Raw genomic sequence first — 17,044 nt, forward strand, 5'->3', positions numbered from 1 at the left:
GGATATGGAGCTAGGGCACAGATCAGCCATGATCCTACTGAACAGGAGAACAAGCTCGAGGGGCCGAATGGCCTACGTGCCTGTGTTCCTACATCAGTTTCTCCTCAAATTTTGACAATTGCCTTGAATCAGTAGCTTCTTGTTAATCGATCCCCAAAAAACAAATCCACCTGCACCAATCTTCCAATCTTCTCAGCTCTACCAAGGACAAAACCATGCGTATTCGGAAGCATCACAAAGTAAATAGTACTAACTTGGAGGAGAAGTTTGTAAAATGGTGCAATATTAACTCTTTTAAACTGATTTTATTTTAAATTCACTCACAAATGTGGGTGTGGCTGGCTGGACCAGCATTTCTTGCCCACCCTGAGCTGAGAAGGTGGTAACGAGCTGCCTTCATGAACTGCTGCACTCCATTTGTTGGAGGCACATATAAAAGGCCAATAGGAAAAAACTCACATGGTTCTGACTCAGTGAGTCTGAAGGAACGGCGATACATTTCCAAGTCAGAATGGTGAGTGGCTTGGAGGGAAACTTGCAGGTGATGGTGGGTCACTCAGCCCGAAACATTTCTCTCCATAGATGCTACCAGACCTGCTGAGCTTTTCCTGCAATTTCTGTTTGTTTGTGAAAGAACTAGCTCTGGCTTTTAGGAGAAAGTCAGTTAATGAAATTGTTTCTGTGAAGACTTGGGATGTGGACATGAAAATAACAACTAACGGCAAGTATTGAGGAATCAAATTTGAATTGGAGGGAACAGTGTAACTGAAGTAGTTGTCAAGGTACACATAACTTTCTGAGGTGGCATAATTGTATCGTAGGAAGAAATCCTAGAATTTGCAGTGTGAAAACTGGCCTTTATTTTAAGGTGAGTAGAATTGATGGTAATCATTTGCTAATGATTATGATAGGTGCTGGAAAAGCACTGCAGGTCATGCAACATCCAAGAAGCAGGAGAGTTTGATGTTTCAGGCAGGAAGGGCTTACCTGACCGGCTGTCCTTTCCCAGCACCACACACTCTCGACTCTGATCTCCAGCATCTGCAGTCCTCACTTTCTCCTAATGATTATGATTGTCCACTCAGGAAATTCTGTGTCACTGACCATGGTTCGGTGGGCCCTTGTGTGGCTGATGAGCCTGATCTTAGAGCCACATCTCTGACCACATTTAGCAGGTGTTTCCAGGAGGTAAAAGTGGTCCTTGGTCATGAGGTAGTTGCCGTTCTTTGCTCCAATTCCTTTTCCTCTTCCTCCTCCTGATGAGTGTTCGCAAAGAATTCAGAGCTTCCTCCAATCAGTTTCTTCTGAATGAGGGGCTCCCACACATTGACATCTAAGTTGTATTTCTTGTGGGAAACCTCAGGGTGTCTTCAAAATCTTTCCTTTGTCCTTCTTTCATTCGAGTGCCTGTCTTGAGTTGATGATGATGATTTGCTTTGGTAGTGGGAACTTGGGCATCCTGAGCACGTGGCTGGTCACAATCATGGCCTGGATGCGATGCTGATAGCTGCTTCAAGGACTCGCCTGTCTGCCCAGCAGATGGAGAATCTGATGTTCCTTCTCAAGGGTCTTGAGGCACCATTGACATGTATTCAAAATTTCAGAGCCGTACAGAAGAGTATGAAGATGAAGATGACAGTAACCTCTGCTGCTACAATGTGAAACTCCTCGCTGGAATCTCCTCTACCCCAGGAATCTTTCCTTCCACATGTCGAAGGATGACTTCAGTTTCTGCCAGACAATGTGGGATCATCCGTGCTGATGACTGTTTCATCATTTAAGGAGTTCTTTGATGTATTCTCTCCATCAAAGCTGATGGTCTCTCCATCAGAGCTGATGTCTCTGTAAAGAGTACCATCCTTACTCCTCACAGGGTTTAAGGCCAGGGTGGGGGAGAGAGTTGGGTCCGAAAGTTGCCTTGGTGGCACTGAAGACACCGGAGTTTCATATCTGTCATCAAGGAAATGCAGCTCTTTAGCTTTCTCAGTCCACCATTGGTTTCTCATCTAATCTCTCTCTCTCTCTCCTCTGGCTCGCTGGTAATATCGTTTTGCCAGGTATGGAGAGCCTTCCTCTACCTGTTGATGAGGTCTTGGATGAGGTGGTCATTCTTGTTGAGTTGATAAAATGTGGGGCTGGAAAAAGCACAACGAGTTTGAGTCGCATCAGAAGGGCAGGAGAGTCGACATTTCGGGCAAGACCCTTCATCAAGATTGTGGGTGGGGGAAGGGGGCTGAGAGATAAATAGAGGGGTGGGGGTGGTGCTAGGGGAAAAGTAGGTGGGATGGCGACGGGTGGATACAGGTAGGAGGTGAATAAGATTGGTCAGTGCAAAGGGTAGAGTGGAAAGGAAGATGGACAGGTTAGGTCAGACCAGGGGTTTCCTGGGTTTTTTCACAGCTTGAGATGATGGTTGTCTTCAGCACTTTCCAGATTTCCTCTGCTCAATTAAAATGATCTCTTTGGGGAGATCTTGGTGGAGACATTGTTCATGAGTCTGCTTAGCTCCTGAAGCTGCTCAACATTGAGCGTTTTCTGAATTGTTTCCTCATCTTTAGCTGCTTCTGATGGTATTTGATGAGCTGTGGTGTGTCCAGCAGTCCTCTGCACTGGTGTTCCCTTCGATAATGAGGACGTCCTTTTGGTCTTGGGATTGAATGCTGACAGGTCGATCATGCTCCAGGGTTTTGATCATGGGTACTTCCAGGAAGAGGACTGGAGTACAAAAATGGGAAAGTTTTGCTAAAACAATACAAGCCACTGGTAAGACCACAGCTGGAATACTGTGAACAGTTGAGGTCCCCTTATCTAAGGAAGGATATCCTAGCACTGCAGGCAGTCCAGAAAAGATTCACTAGTTTGAGTATTGTTGGGGGGGGGGGGGGGGGGGTTAAACGAGGAGAAGTTGGGCCTGTACAGACTGGAAATTAGAAGAATGAGAGGTGATCTTATTGTAACGTACAAGATTCTTTGAGGGCTCAACACAGTCAACATGGAGACGTCTCCCCTTGAGAGAGAGTCTACGACCAGTGGGTAGAATCTCAATGTAAGAGGTCACTCAGTGAGGACACAGAGGAGGAGGATTTTTTTTCTCTCTCAGAGGGTAGAGATTCTGTGAAATCCCTCACCCCACAGGCTTGTCAAAGCTGGATCATTAAGTTAATCAAGGCTCACAGATTTGTTTTAATTAGAGAGAAACAAGGGTTATGGGGAAAAGGCAGGAAAACCTTGCAGTGAGAATTAGCAGTTTGGTCATGATTTCACTGAATGGCCTATCTGCTCCAAAGCCTTCTGGCCTTATAGAAAGCAAGTGACTTAATCCATCGTGTCTACACCAGCAGCTAAGTAGCCACCCAGCCTACTATCACTTCAGTTGTATATCCAAGGTTACAAGGTTTCCATCTTTCAGGCTGAATTCTAGATCCTCACCACCCTGAGACTGAAGGGAATTCCTCTACAAACTTGTCTAAGTGTCTTCATTCTTACCCCATGCCACTGATGTAGATCCCTCAAACAATAGGAAGACAGCCTCCTTTGCCACTCTATCTGGACCCCTCATAAGTAAATCCAATTCAATTAGGTTTTTTGGTCATCCCTTTTTAATTCCAAAGAAAACCACCCTGTCCTATCCAAACTTTCTTTACAATTGAAATCCTTTAGGCAAGGCGACATTGTAGTAAATCTCCTCTGTACCTTGTCTGGCACATTCACATCTTCCCTTTAGCACACACTGACCCAGTACTGCACAAATTACTCCAGATGTGACCAGTTTTATACCGTTCCAACATTATTACCTTTCTTCTTCCAATTTTCCAGCTCTTGGGTAATAACAGCAGATAGGCAAAAGTGAGGACTGCAGATGCTGGAGATCAGAGTCAAGGTTCGAGTGGAGCTGGAAAAGCACAGTAGGTCAGGCAGCATCCGAGGAGCAGGAAAATCAACGTTTCGGGCAGAAGCCCTTCATCAGGAATCATTTCGAATGAAGGGCTTTTGCCCGAAACGTCGATTTTCCTGCTCCTCAGATGCTGCCTGACCTGCTGTGCTTTTCCAGCACCACTCTAATAATAACAGCAAATGTCCATAGATCCTCTGATCTCCTAGCTACATGTCCAGCCACTTTCTATTAAAATGCACTCCAAGGTCTCTCTGCTCCTCCACAATTTTCGATACCTACTGACTACATCCCCACCACCCACTAGACTCACCCAACTAATCCACGGACATTTTCCTGCAATCAGAGCTTTATTCTTCACTATCAACCATGGTCACTCTTTTTTTGTGCTGTCTGGGAACTTCTAATTCATATCCAATATATTCAAGACCAACTCGTTGACCAAATGTCACAGAAAGTAAGGAACCTCATACTTAGGCTATTTTCCCTCAGGTTGTCAGTCACAGAAACACCCACTGACCATTTACCTTTGGTTTGTGGTCACAAGCTAATTTGATTCCAACTTTGGCTTGGATTTATTCTTACGCTCAGCCTGGCTTGTGGGAAAATCCATCCACAAAAACAATGCACTCATCAACCCACTTTGTTACCTCCTCCAAAGTTCCAATCAGGTTAGTGTTAAGACTGTAACAGGAGGAATGCTGTGATAATCAAGCCACACTACTGACAAGGTGCATCATTGATACGTAGGATGTAGGTCATAGGTCATAAGACATAGGACGCAAGATGTAGAACGTTAGAGCACAGTACAAGCCCTTCGGCCCTCAATGTTGCGCCGACCTGTGAAAACAGTCCATCTAACTTGCACTGTTCCATTATTATCCATATGTAGGTCCAATGCCGTTAACGTCAGCGAGTTTACTACTGTTGCTGGCAGGCCGTTCCATGCCTCTACTACTCTGAGTAAAGAAACTACCTCTGGTATCTGTCCTGAATCTATCACCCCTCAATCTAAAGCTATGTCCCCTCGTGTTAGCCTTCATCATCCGAGGAAAAAGGCTCTCACTGTCCACCCTAACAAACCCTCTGATTATCTTACATGTCTTGATTAAGTATAAAAGCAAAATACTTTGGATATTGGAAATCCAAAACCAACATTGAGAACACTGGAGAAACTCAGGTCTCAGAGCACCTGTGGAGTGAGAAATGGAATTAATGTTGAACCTGATAATGACACTTGTTCAGAACTCCTGGGGACAGAACAGGATTTCCCTTCCCATAACTGACTGTTTTACTTCATGTGCTCTCAACGGTGATGCTGCAGGCTTGAAATGGGGAAGCAATCCATTTATCACTATCAATCTCCCTCCCAGATCAGCAGGTCATGACTAAAACCCTCAAACCTGTCGTGCAACGTTCGCAGCATTCACTTTTCTACCCTAGGCAAGCTAACTGTGTTTGACCTGAAAGTAGTGAGCTGTTCTCACTAAGGAAACAAATCTGTTACCAAGCTGACAGGAGAATCTGCCCTTCGCTTTGCCTCATACAGCGGCCTTCCTATGGTGCTCCAGTGAGAACTGGCAGTCCCATTGCTCCAGGTCACTAAATGACCCTTTCCCCTTTCCAAGACCCGGAAACCACAGAAAGCAGCTTGAGACTGCACTGAAGTTAATCTCTGAGGAAGAGAGATTCCACAGAACAATAAACAGTTTTGCATTTTTCTTTTCTTGCCATGTTTTAAGAACTCACTGATATTTTCCCAAACTGAGCTGATAGTATGTTTAGTCGCCGTGTTAAATGTACTGGAAAACACTTTTTCAAATCATTCACTTCAGGAAACAGCAACCTTTCCACTTCCCTGAACTTAGCTGCTCTTAAATACTGGCTGGGCGAGACACTTAGTTCCTGCCTCAGCCCATCACATCTCTCCCAATTCACTTGGAACAGAAAATTAGAGATTTCCCTTTAGAAAGGGTCATTCTCAGATGGCTCGAAGATCATTGATGAGAGCAGCACTTATTGTCCATCTCCCTAGTTGCCCTTAAGATGATGATGGTGAGCGAGCTTCTCCAGCCCCTGCAGTCCATGTGATGATAAGTGTTCCCACAGTCTCTGGTTAGGAAAGGAGTTCTAGGAGGTCTTAGTTAACAACAGTGACATTCTTGGTACAAGTCGGAACTAGATCATGGAGACAGCAGTGTTTTCAAATACCCACTGTCCTTGTCCTGTAAAGAAGCAGAGGTCTTGGGTCTGATGATGATTCAAGGAGTTCTTGCTCTGATGGTCTCCCAAAGGCAGTTAGCTCTGACAGGGCCCAGGCCCACTCACTGATCATCCTCTGGCTCTTACCCAAGAGCCCAGTTATAATGCAGTGCCAACAGATCAGCAGCTGTCAAGGTTGTGTCACAGTGGAGTCCGAACTTGCTCTCCAAACGTCTCCCATCCAATACCCAGATATACCTAATTCAGTGAGGATGCATCAGTGGGAACCAGCAACAGAAACCCTGGTGGATGCCTGTACTCCATAGCCTAGGTGCAAGATGATCTATTATCCTGTTCCCACTGACCATGGCAGGCCAGTTAGTTGAATACAGATGACAGGTTGAACCTTAGCTCCACATTAGCTGGTAGCTTTAAACATTGGGTCTAGTTAAAATCAGAGACTTTGGCACATCAGGATGTTAGTCAGTAAGAAAGTTGATCATGTCCACTTCTATATTACAAACAGGCAGAGAAAGCCTCACTTTAGCTTCTCATCTGACACAGTAATTGGGAATTCAATGCTCCCTGATTATTGCACCAAAGTGCCAGTCCAGATCATGGCAAGTCATGGTGAGGGGTTTGAACTCTCTGCCTTTTGGCTTAGCCATAACTTGCATTCACTTGGAATCTTTAACATCATAGAGCCAATCCTTCTGCTACAGTCAACCTCCTGACTTTGACTACCCAAAAAGGACAAGGAAAGCAGACTGTCTAAGTACCACCACCTGCTAGTTCCGGCCCAAGCCCCACACTTTGGAACGATATCATTGGGTCCTTCACTGCTGCAGGGTCAAAATCCTGGAACTCCCTTCCTCACACCACTCTGGCTGTGCCTGGCCATCTCGGACTGGACTGATCCAACGCAGCAACCAACAGCCAGCTTCTCAGGGGCAATTAGGGATGGGCAATAAACAACTGGCCTAGGTCAACGACACCAACAGCCTACGATTGTACAAACATAACCGGGATGGCACCATGAGTGGTTAGCACTGCTGCCTCACAGCCCCACGGACCTGGGTTCAATTCCCACCTCGGGCGACTGTCTGCATGGAGTTTGCACATTCTCCCCGTGTCCCCAGGGGTTTCCTCTGGGTGCTCCGGTTTCCTCCCACAGTCCAAAGATATTCAGGTCAGGTGAATTGGCCATAGCATTCAGGGATGTTTAGCTTAGGTGCATTAGTTAGGGGACATGGAGAGAAATAGGGTAAGGGAATGGGTCTGGTGGGTTACCCTTCAGAGGGTCGGTGGACTTGGGCCAAATGGCCTGTTTCCACACTGTAGGGATTCTATTCTATAAAGCTTAATACACATCTTGCACAAAAGATATGACCCGACTAAGATTGGCAAATGCAACTTTCCAATGCTACTAATCTTCCACATGTGACTGCATCCTAAATTCAATGCTCCAAAGACTGTCCCTGTTGGAAAGGGATGGGCACGGCCAGAAGTTACTAACACGCGCATTCACGGCATTTGGTTTTGCTTCTAATTCTGCAAAAAGGTTGGATCAGCAATTCAACTTCTAATCACAAGGCTGTGAGGCTCCAAAGCACTCCAGTTGTAAAGATCAGCAAGGGCTCGGATTGGTTTTGGGCTGTAACATGCACAAGGGTACTAGGCTGACGTCAAACAGCAAAACGGAAGGTTGACTGCTTTACAAAAGTAAGCACGTTCCAGCAAGAACATGCTGAAAGGGGTACTAAGAAAGCACATCAATGAGCTGCCTCACACCATTCGTGGCTGCTGACATATTTCTCAAAACTGCTGACGAAAACACACAGTTGTGTGAATACTTCAGGCAGGGATGAGAGACAATCCTGAAATCCATCTTCCAGATGGGCTCCTCTGAGCCAGTGCATGTATCTCCAGTTCCTGACTGCGCCCCAGCATGGCCAAGGCAATAGTGCTTCTGAATGAACAGCGTTAGAGTTTCACGGAGGAGGAACCCTAAACACAGCTAATGTGACGATATGGCAGACAGAAAGCCCTATGCTGTAGGAGTCGATGTAAAGCAATGTATCCTATGTGTAAAAGTTAGGAAGCTTGCAGATTTCTGAAAAGCCAGCAGTTGTGGTCAGCTTTAGCCTATATGGAGTGAAGAGGGTGGAGATGGGAACAATGGGCTGAACATTCCCACTTTTTGGCAGGGTTTTCCAAGTGTATTTCACAGTATCCAGTCTGTCACCAGCCATAGGTGACTTCTCTCACACTATTTCCTGTTTATCATTGCATTACTGGTCTCTGCATTTGCCTCAGGTAATCAATGTCAGAACTTGCCAACGGTCATGCTATTAGTGCCATATTTAAACATCAGCTCCAACGTACTTCAGACACTAAGCCAGGAACTGCTGGAGCAGAATTGATGGGCTGAACGGCCTACTTCTGTTCCTCTGTCTTATGGACTTAAGAGTCAGGAGGGGAGTTACTTGCTGCAGAATTTTGAGACTTTGACCTGTTCTTGTAGCTGCAGCATTCATTAAGCTAGTCCAGTTCAGATTCCAGATAGTGGTAACCCTGTGGGATATTGATATTGGGAGGGGTGGGGTGGGGTTGGAATTCAGCAATGATAATGCCATTGAATTACCGCTATCTCCACAGGGTTGATCATTCTGTATGAAATTTTTTTTAGATTAGATTACTTACAGTGTGAAAACAGGCCCTTCAGCCCAACAAGTCCAAACCGACCCTCTGAAGAGCAACCCACCCAGACCCATTCCCCTACATTTACCCCTTCACCTAACACTACGGGCAATTTAGCCTGGCCAATTCACCTAACCTGCACATCTTTGGACTGTGGGAGGAAACTGGAGTACCTGGAGGAAACCCACACAGACACGGGGAGAATGTGCAAACTCCACACAGACAGTTGCCCAAGGCGGGAATTGAACCCGGGTCTCTGGTGCTGTCAGGCAGCAGTGCTAACCACTGTGCCACCGTGCCGCCCAAAATGCTCCTGATAAAACTGCTTAACTTGCCATTTCCTGTAGTCACGATCCTTTGATCTAGTCTCATAGTATAAATTTTACTCGTTTCTACAATTCTTATACCAGCAGTATTGAGCAATTTAGAATACAGACTGCAGTGGTATGTTTGAAAGGTACTGCAATGAGACACCACCAGAAACTTCACAAGGGGTAAAGGATTTTTTAACTGGGGAGGGGTTACAGGAAGCAAATCAACCTGCTCCCCATTTCCCCAAGGTTCTTCCCTAAGCAGCAGTGTCGAATGAACTTCACATCCTAAGATTACCCAAACCTCTCGTAATGAATTAACCACCACATATTAGAGACCCCCAACAGGACTAAAGTCACACACAAAAGAACTTCATTACCTCAACTACTTGCCCATTTCCTCACAACAGATCAGTGACATGCAGCTTTACAAACATCTGCCACCGTCATTCACATCAGCCTGGGCTTGACCACAGGCTCATTTCCAGAATATGCAAGCACAGTTCAAGTGCATGAAAACATTGGTGCCTGAAAAAAAATCACTCTGACTTCTACCTCTCTGTCCCCCCTTCACCCGCACCTTCCCCCAAAACTGAGGATCAAGCCACCATCACACTCAGCAAAAACCAAAACAGTACAGCACAGGAACAGGCCCTTCAGTCTTCCAAGCCAACACTGACATATTTTGCACTTCCACACTTACAGGATCCTTATCTATCTATTCCCTTCCTTTTCTTGTATTCGTCCAGGTGCCTCTTGAATATAGTCTTTGCTTCCACCATCTCCTCTGGCACTGCATTCCAGGCACTCACCACCACATGCCTTGCACATATCTTTTAAACTCCGCCCCCCCCCCCCTTCACAACTTGAACCCGTGTCCCCTAGTAATTGACCCCTCCGCCCTGGGAAAAACCTCATACTTTCCATTCCATCCATGTTATTCAGTCTTTTGAGCTTCTATCTCTACCTCCTGCATGCCACTGAAAACAAACCCCAGTCTATCCAGCTAAAATCTCCCATACCGGGCAACATCCTGGTCAACCTCTTCTGTACCTTCCCCAAAGCATCCACATCCTTCTGGTAGTGTGGTGACCAGAACTGTACACAATATTCCAAGTATGGCCTAACTAAAGTTCTATAAAGCTACAGCATTACTTGTCTATCCTTATGGGCCTGGTGCAGGAAAGTGGGACTAATGTAAGTAATAGTGTCTTTTTCTCAGTACAGACTTGATGGGCCAAAAGGCCACCTCTGTACTGCATGATTCAATGAACTGTTATTCAACTCTTCCAATCAACTGACTAGGGTCTTTGCATTTCATCATACATGTCAATGACTTAATTAAAGCAGACACTTCTACATCTAAATGGGAGGTGATGATGTAGCGGAAATATAATTGGACTCATAATCCAAAGGGGCAATCTAATTCCAGGTATTTGCAGGATGATTGGTCCTTTTGAGCCTTATTCACTTAGATGGTGTTCAGCTTGTACCTGAACGCCACCTTCATACACTCTCTCTCCATGCCTTATTTCCTTAAGTGGAGGATACATTACAAGAGGTCACAATCTGAAAATTAGAGTTAGGCCATTGGGGAGTTCAACTAGTACAACGTTTTGCACACGAAACCTATTTGTCACACGCAACTCTGTCCTCCAAAGTCTGTGGATGCTGCGTGCATTGAAAACTTTAAGACATAACTAGCTTTTTGTTAGGGAAGCAAATTAATGGATTATGGGGTAAAAGCAGGTCCACAAAATTGGTGTACAGATAAACAGTAGATAGAAGTCTCGAAGTCTGAAGAATCTATATACATTCCTATCTCTCTACATTCCTCAAACATGAGCCAAAGATCAGACCCACACGGTAACTGTCACCTGTGAATCAGAGGATTTTAGGATTGAACCATGATATAACTTGCTCACACAGTCTGGCTGATAATTCAGTCGATTAACAGATGCCCAGACCATCATATTTCCCTTGACTATAGCATCATAGTCTAGTCATACATAGGTGATTGCTGCAGTAATTCCATGCTTGCAGATTTACATGACAATCAGTGTGGTTTGTTTAAAATAATGCTATTTGAGATGAGCTGGTAACATGCCACATAAAAGAAATTCTTTCTTTGAAGTGTCAACTAACCATCTGTATTGCAGCATAGCAGGATGGAGCAAACTTTCTCATCAGGCTTCCCCCCACTATGGTTTATACCATTGCTGGGAAAAGAGAGTGCTCATTCTGTCTCTCCTGATCACAAAAGCATACTTCCTATTGAATTAACAGTGTGATTCCCCTACTGCAGAGTTTTCTGCACTGCTTGAATTCACTACTTGGGCAACGGGTTTTTGTGGCTCACATCTGCTGGCTTCAGACTTGATCCCAAGTTCGGTCCAAAGAATTTCACAGAAAAAGAACATGCCATTCAACCAACTGGCCCACAGTGGGTGACTCGACCTGGAGTTGGTTGTACCATCACTATATTTTGCAACAATATTGCATTACTTCAAATGCCAGTGACAAAATTTGGAAACATGGTAAACAGTAAGAACAATGGCAGATCTGGCGGATGCAGCCAAAGAGATTATGTTTCATGCCCAGGGTGTAAACTGACAAGAGATGGCAATAAAAACTGAGGGGCTCAATTCTACAGAGGGTAGGGTACCCAGGTGTCTGCAGGTAGTAAGTAAAGCTGAGAAGGCTGTTATTAAATGGGATCCCAGGCTTTAAGAACAGAACTAAACAGTACAAAAACAGGAGGGTCCAGAAACAGGAGATTGTGGCAGGTCCTTATAAACATTGAGTAGGTCCCAGCTGGAATATCAAAGACAATTTCTGAACACAACACTCAAAAGAGTATATCTGGAGGGAAGATTTATTAAAGTGACAACATGAATTAAATACTTCATGTTGCCAAGAGAAACTGACCTGTTCCCTTAAAGCAGAGAAGATTAAGGTGGGATTTATTTAATTCTTCAAAACCTTAGCAGATATTGATGGATTAAATGAGGACAAACTGTTTCCTGTGATAAAAGGCTCAGTAACCAAGGAACAATGATTTACAGAACAGACCTACGTGGCACAGGGCAATAGATTTTCGCAAAGCGAATGGCAATGAAATGGAATAAACTAAAGAACTGCAGATGCTTGAGATCTGAAACAAAGAGATCCAGAAATTGCTGGAGTCTCTCAGGAGGTCTGGCAGCATCTGTGGATAGTGGAACAGAGTTAATGTTTTGACTCCAGTGACTCAGTGATGAAATGGGATGCATTGACTGAAAGGGTGGCAGAAACAGACTCAGTATGAACTTTCAAAAGGGATTTGGTTAAATATTTTAGAAAACACTAATTGGACCACAGAGCAACAGTAATGAATTGAGTCTAATTAGATTTCCTTGCAAAAAGCCACTGACCACAGGCTGAATATGTTTGCCTTCTATGCCATATTTTTCCATTTGATGCTGTGATTTGTGCTCCTTTACAACATCCTGCTATCCTACTTTAAGTAACCTGATTTATACAGCCTGGTATTCCTTTCTCCCTATGTTTGTGGCTGGGTTCCATACCAGCCCCCAGTGTCAAAACGAGTCTGAGTGAAGTTCCTCCCCTTTTCTCCTGTTCTAGAAGAGCATTCACCTGGCCATTCCTGGCAGGTCTGTTGCACAGTGACTCAGATAAAACCTTCTCCGGACACATGATGGATTGAGTATTGCAGAATCAGAGCCTAATGGATTTAATCCAAAGAAAACCTCAAGCCAAGCCAAAGAAGATAATAAGTTCAAAGTGCCCCATGAGAGAAAAGCTACACAGTATGTTCCACGTTATCAAATAATGTCAGGTGATATGCCATACTCTCCCTTCTGTAGATCAGAACAATCTGTATTGAATTGTCCTGATATATTGACTGAGTGCATCTAGTAAAATACTGCAATGACTTTCAATGCACTAAAGGATATGTACGGATTCATTTTACAAGCAATTGAAGGTCAAAAATATACGAGACATATCTTACCCCAAGCATATTCTAAATCATTTTAATCCTCTCTGCCTACATCAAGTGAAATATGACTGGCATGTCTATTTCTCACACACAATAGGGGAGCAGTATCTACGCAGTGCTCTGGATTTTGCACATAAACAAACTGGGTGGTACTGCACCCAGAGGCAATGAATTGTATATTTGGCTTCTGCAACACCAAACTGTGTCACAGAGCAGCATCTTGTGCTACAGTGAGGAAAGGATGACCTTGTTTTACAGCTCACTACATGAAGAGCCTGGGTAGGTTAAATGCAGGGAGAAAGATTTGCCAAACCAGAAGGGGCAGGCAGCTACTCATTTAAGACATGAGGTGGCCACATACCACCACTGACAAAGGCCTGGACACCGATTAACTGTAGACCACCTTGATAGCCTGCGGGTGTAGAGCAGAATTTTACAACAATGTGTGAAGGATCCGGAATACACACATCTATTCTGCTGAGTCCATTTGTTCAGATGTCCGTACTGGCAGCTTCATATTTCTCGAAGTCCACAAATGAGGTCATTCATAAAGGCAAAAGACTGCAACAAAACACTGGAAAACTTCCAATAAACTTGCACAATGGGTGTGCAATTATCAAATTAATTTCCACATCAGAGAAAATCATAGAATAGAAGGTCACAGAAATTTGCAACACAGAGGAAGGCCATTCAAGATCATCATTCCATCAATAACTAACAGGTTAACATTGAAGCAAACAAAACTCATTTTAGTTGTCAGCTGTGACTCAATGGTACAAGTCACAAGGCTATGGAGTCCCATTGGAGATACATTCTTTCAGATGACATTCTAAAGCAAGGCCCTGTATGCCCTCTGATGTGGTTGTAAGAAGTCTTTTTAGGACTACTTTGAAGAGCCAGGACATTCTCCTTGGTGTCCTGGCTAATATTCATCCCCCAGCCAAGATTACCAAAACAGATTAACTCACTGATGTTTGTGGCACCTTGCAATATGCAAGCTGACTGCCATAATTCCTTATATTGCAATAGTGAACACACTTTAAACCTGCCTCCCTAGCTGTAAGGTATTTGGGCATATCCAGAGAGTCAAAAGATGGCAGCATGATGGACTCAGTGGTTAGCACTGCTACCTCACAGCGCCAGGGACCTGGGTCCTATTCCAGCATCGGGCAACTGTATGGAGTTTGCTCATTCTCTCCATGTCTGCATGGCCTTCCTCCAGGTGCTCCGGTTTCCTCCCACAGTCCAAAGATGTGTAGGTTAGGTGGATTGGCCATGCTAAACTGCCCATCATATCCAGGGATATTTCGGCAAGGTGGGTTAGTTATGGGAATATGAAGGGTTATAGGAATAGGGTTAGGCAGATGGGATGCTCTTCAGAGGGTTGGTGTGACTCAATGGGCCGAATGGCCTGTTTCCACACTGTAGGGATTCTATAATTCTATAAGTGCAACCGTGTTGTGGGTTACCTTCGCCTTTGTGATTTCCAGACAGATATTTGGTTTTTCCTTAAAATTAAGGTTAAATAGAAAATTAGGCTAATCAGAGATGTTATTACACACCTTTGGAACAGGTGCGACTTGAACCCAAACCTTCCAATCCAGGGAAAGGACACTACCACTGCACCATGAAATGGTATTGGTTATTCTCCAAACTATATAGATCAGCAAAGCTCTGCAATCGCCACGCAAGAGAAGCTGGGTAACATTTTTCTTCTGTGTCTGTGTAAGGCAGGGGAAATAAGAGAATTATTTAACCTTCCTCCAGTGGCTTCTTGTGATACAGGTTAGTATGGCCAGTATGTCATCTGCTTCATGTTACATCTTCATGGAGAAAAAGGCCTTGCAGACAAATAGATTCCACTCCATCATTGGTTCAGTTCGAGGTTCGGCAGTTCTGTTCCCTACCTCCCAGGAAGATAACTCAATAACTCTCCTGTCAAACGCACAGCTCATCTTTCGACAGTTGCCACCTTCGGAAAAACATTTCCCTGATCTCAACAACTCAGTAGCCATCACGTTCCACGATCCAATCATTCTTCTAATCAACAATAAACTGCATTTGTATGCATTCTAAACGTTGCAAGCAAAGTGCTTCAAAGGTACATCAAAACCTGACAGCCAGCCATATAAATGCTGGTCCTAAGGTTAGGTTTTAAGAAGTAAAACCATCTCTTCTGTAACCAGCAAGTTAAGAACTTATATTTAGGCTTGAGCATAGAGACCAGACCTTTCAAAAGTTGATTGGAGTAGACTGCTTGCAGTCTATTGGAACAGATTGGAGGAGATTGCAAAAGGATGCCTGACGAGTGAGCAGACAAGGTTGAGGTGACCTGATAAAGGTTTATAAAACAATGAGAGATACAGATGGACTCGATGGTAGTTGTCTCTTCCTGAAAATGGACAAGTTCAAGACTCGGGGCACATTTTTAAGGTAATAGGAGAAAGATTTAAAAATGTCACAAGTTTTTTTTTTACACACAGAGGGCAATTCGTGTGTGGAATGAACTTCCTGAGGAAGTGTTGGATGCAGGTAGGTACAATTACAACGTTTAAAAGACATTTGGATGGATACACAAATGGGAAAGGTTTGGAGGGATATGGGCCAAGAAAAGGCAGGTGGGACTAGTTTAGTTTGGGGTTATGTTCAGCATGGACCGGTTAGACCACAGGGTCGGTTTCTGTGCTGTATGACTCTATGACAGACAGCAGTCTAGTCGAAATGAATGGATTCTTCAGTGTCAGTAAGATGTCTGCTGCAGTGTGTGTGTATCATAGTACAGGTCACATATCTACAGTAGACCAGGAAGGGCATTGTAGATGATTGCATTTGAATTCAAACATCCCCTTTTTAATGTAAAACAAGTACATGCAATATCACGTACGTTTTGAGTTACCCTACAGTTCTCATGCATGAACTATTCTCAGCTCGTCCCCCTATACTATCCCATCATCATCCATGTGCTGATCCAAGGATTGTTTAAATCTCCCTAATGTGGCTGAGTTGACTACTTTGGCAAGTTGGGCATTCCACACCCTTACCACTCTCTGAGTAAAGAACCTGCCTCTGACATCTGTCTTAAATCTATCACCACTCAATTTGAAGTTATGCCCCCTTGTATAAGCTGACATCATCATCCTAGGAAAAAGACTTTCACTGTCTCCCCTATCTAATCCTCTGGGCATCTTGTATGTCTCTATCAAATCCCCTCTTAGGTCTATTCTCATTGGAAAGAAGGTGGCTAAGTCTCTCAGCCTTTCCTCATAAGACCTTCCCTCCAGACCAGGCAACATCCTGGTAAATCTCCTCTGCACCTTTTCCAATGTTTCCACATCCTTCCCGAAATATGGGGACCAGACCCATACACAATATTCCAAGTGTGGCCGCACCAGCGTTTTGTACAGTTGCAGCATGATTTTGCGGCTCTGGAACTCAATCCCTCTACGAATGAAACCTAACACACCGTATGCCTTCTAAACAGCACTATCCACCTGGGTGGCAACGTTCAGGTATCTATGTACATGAACTCCAAGATCCCTCTGCACATCCACACTACCAAGAATCTTTCCATTGTCCCAGTACTCTGCCTTCCTGTTATTCTTCCCAAAGTGCATCACCTCACATTTAGCTGCATTGAACTCCATTTGCCACCTCAGCCCAATTCTGCAGTTTGTCCAAGTCTCCCTGCAACATTCTTCCACACTGTCCACTACTCCGCCGACTTTAATGTCATCTGCAAACTTACTAATCCATCCACCTATACCTGTGTCTAAGTCATGTATGAAAATGACAAACAGCAGTGGTCCCAAAACAGATCCTTGTGGCACACGACTAGTAATCGCACTCCAGGCTGAATATTTTCCATCAACCACCACTCGCTGCCTTCTTTCAGAAAGCCAGTTTCTAATCCAAACTGCTAAATCACCCTCAATTCCATGC

At 44.3% G+C, this 17,044-nt stretch overlaps 1 protein-coding gene across 5 annotated transcripts in view; it reads right to left on the minus strand.

The window, feature by feature from the left end:
- mrps18a (mitochondrial ribosomal protein S18A) overlaps window positions 1–17,044 on the minus strand; it is a 93,996-nt gene that overhangs the window by 6,167 nt on the left and 70,785 nt on the right. Inside the window, exon 6 of one of the 5 annotated variants that reach the window (XR_015754767.1) lies at window positions 988–2,715. The exons of the other annotated variants lie outside the window; for them this stretch is intronic. The gene's annotated coding sequence lies outside the window, so the exon portion shown is untranslated. The remainder of the gene's footprint in view (window positions 1–987; window positions 2,716–17,044) is intronic. 5 annotated transcript variants of the gene reach the window in all.

This window comes from Chiloscyllium plagiosum, unplaced genomic scaffold (genome assembly GCF_037043375.1).
Source record: "Chiloscyllium plagiosum isolate Xiang-an unplaced genomic scaffold, Cpla_swu_hap1 HiC_scaffold_3, whole genome shotgun sequence".
NCBI lineage: Eukaryota > Metazoa > Chordata > Chondrichthyes > Orectolobiformes > Hemiscylliidae > Chiloscyllium > Chiloscyllium plagiosum.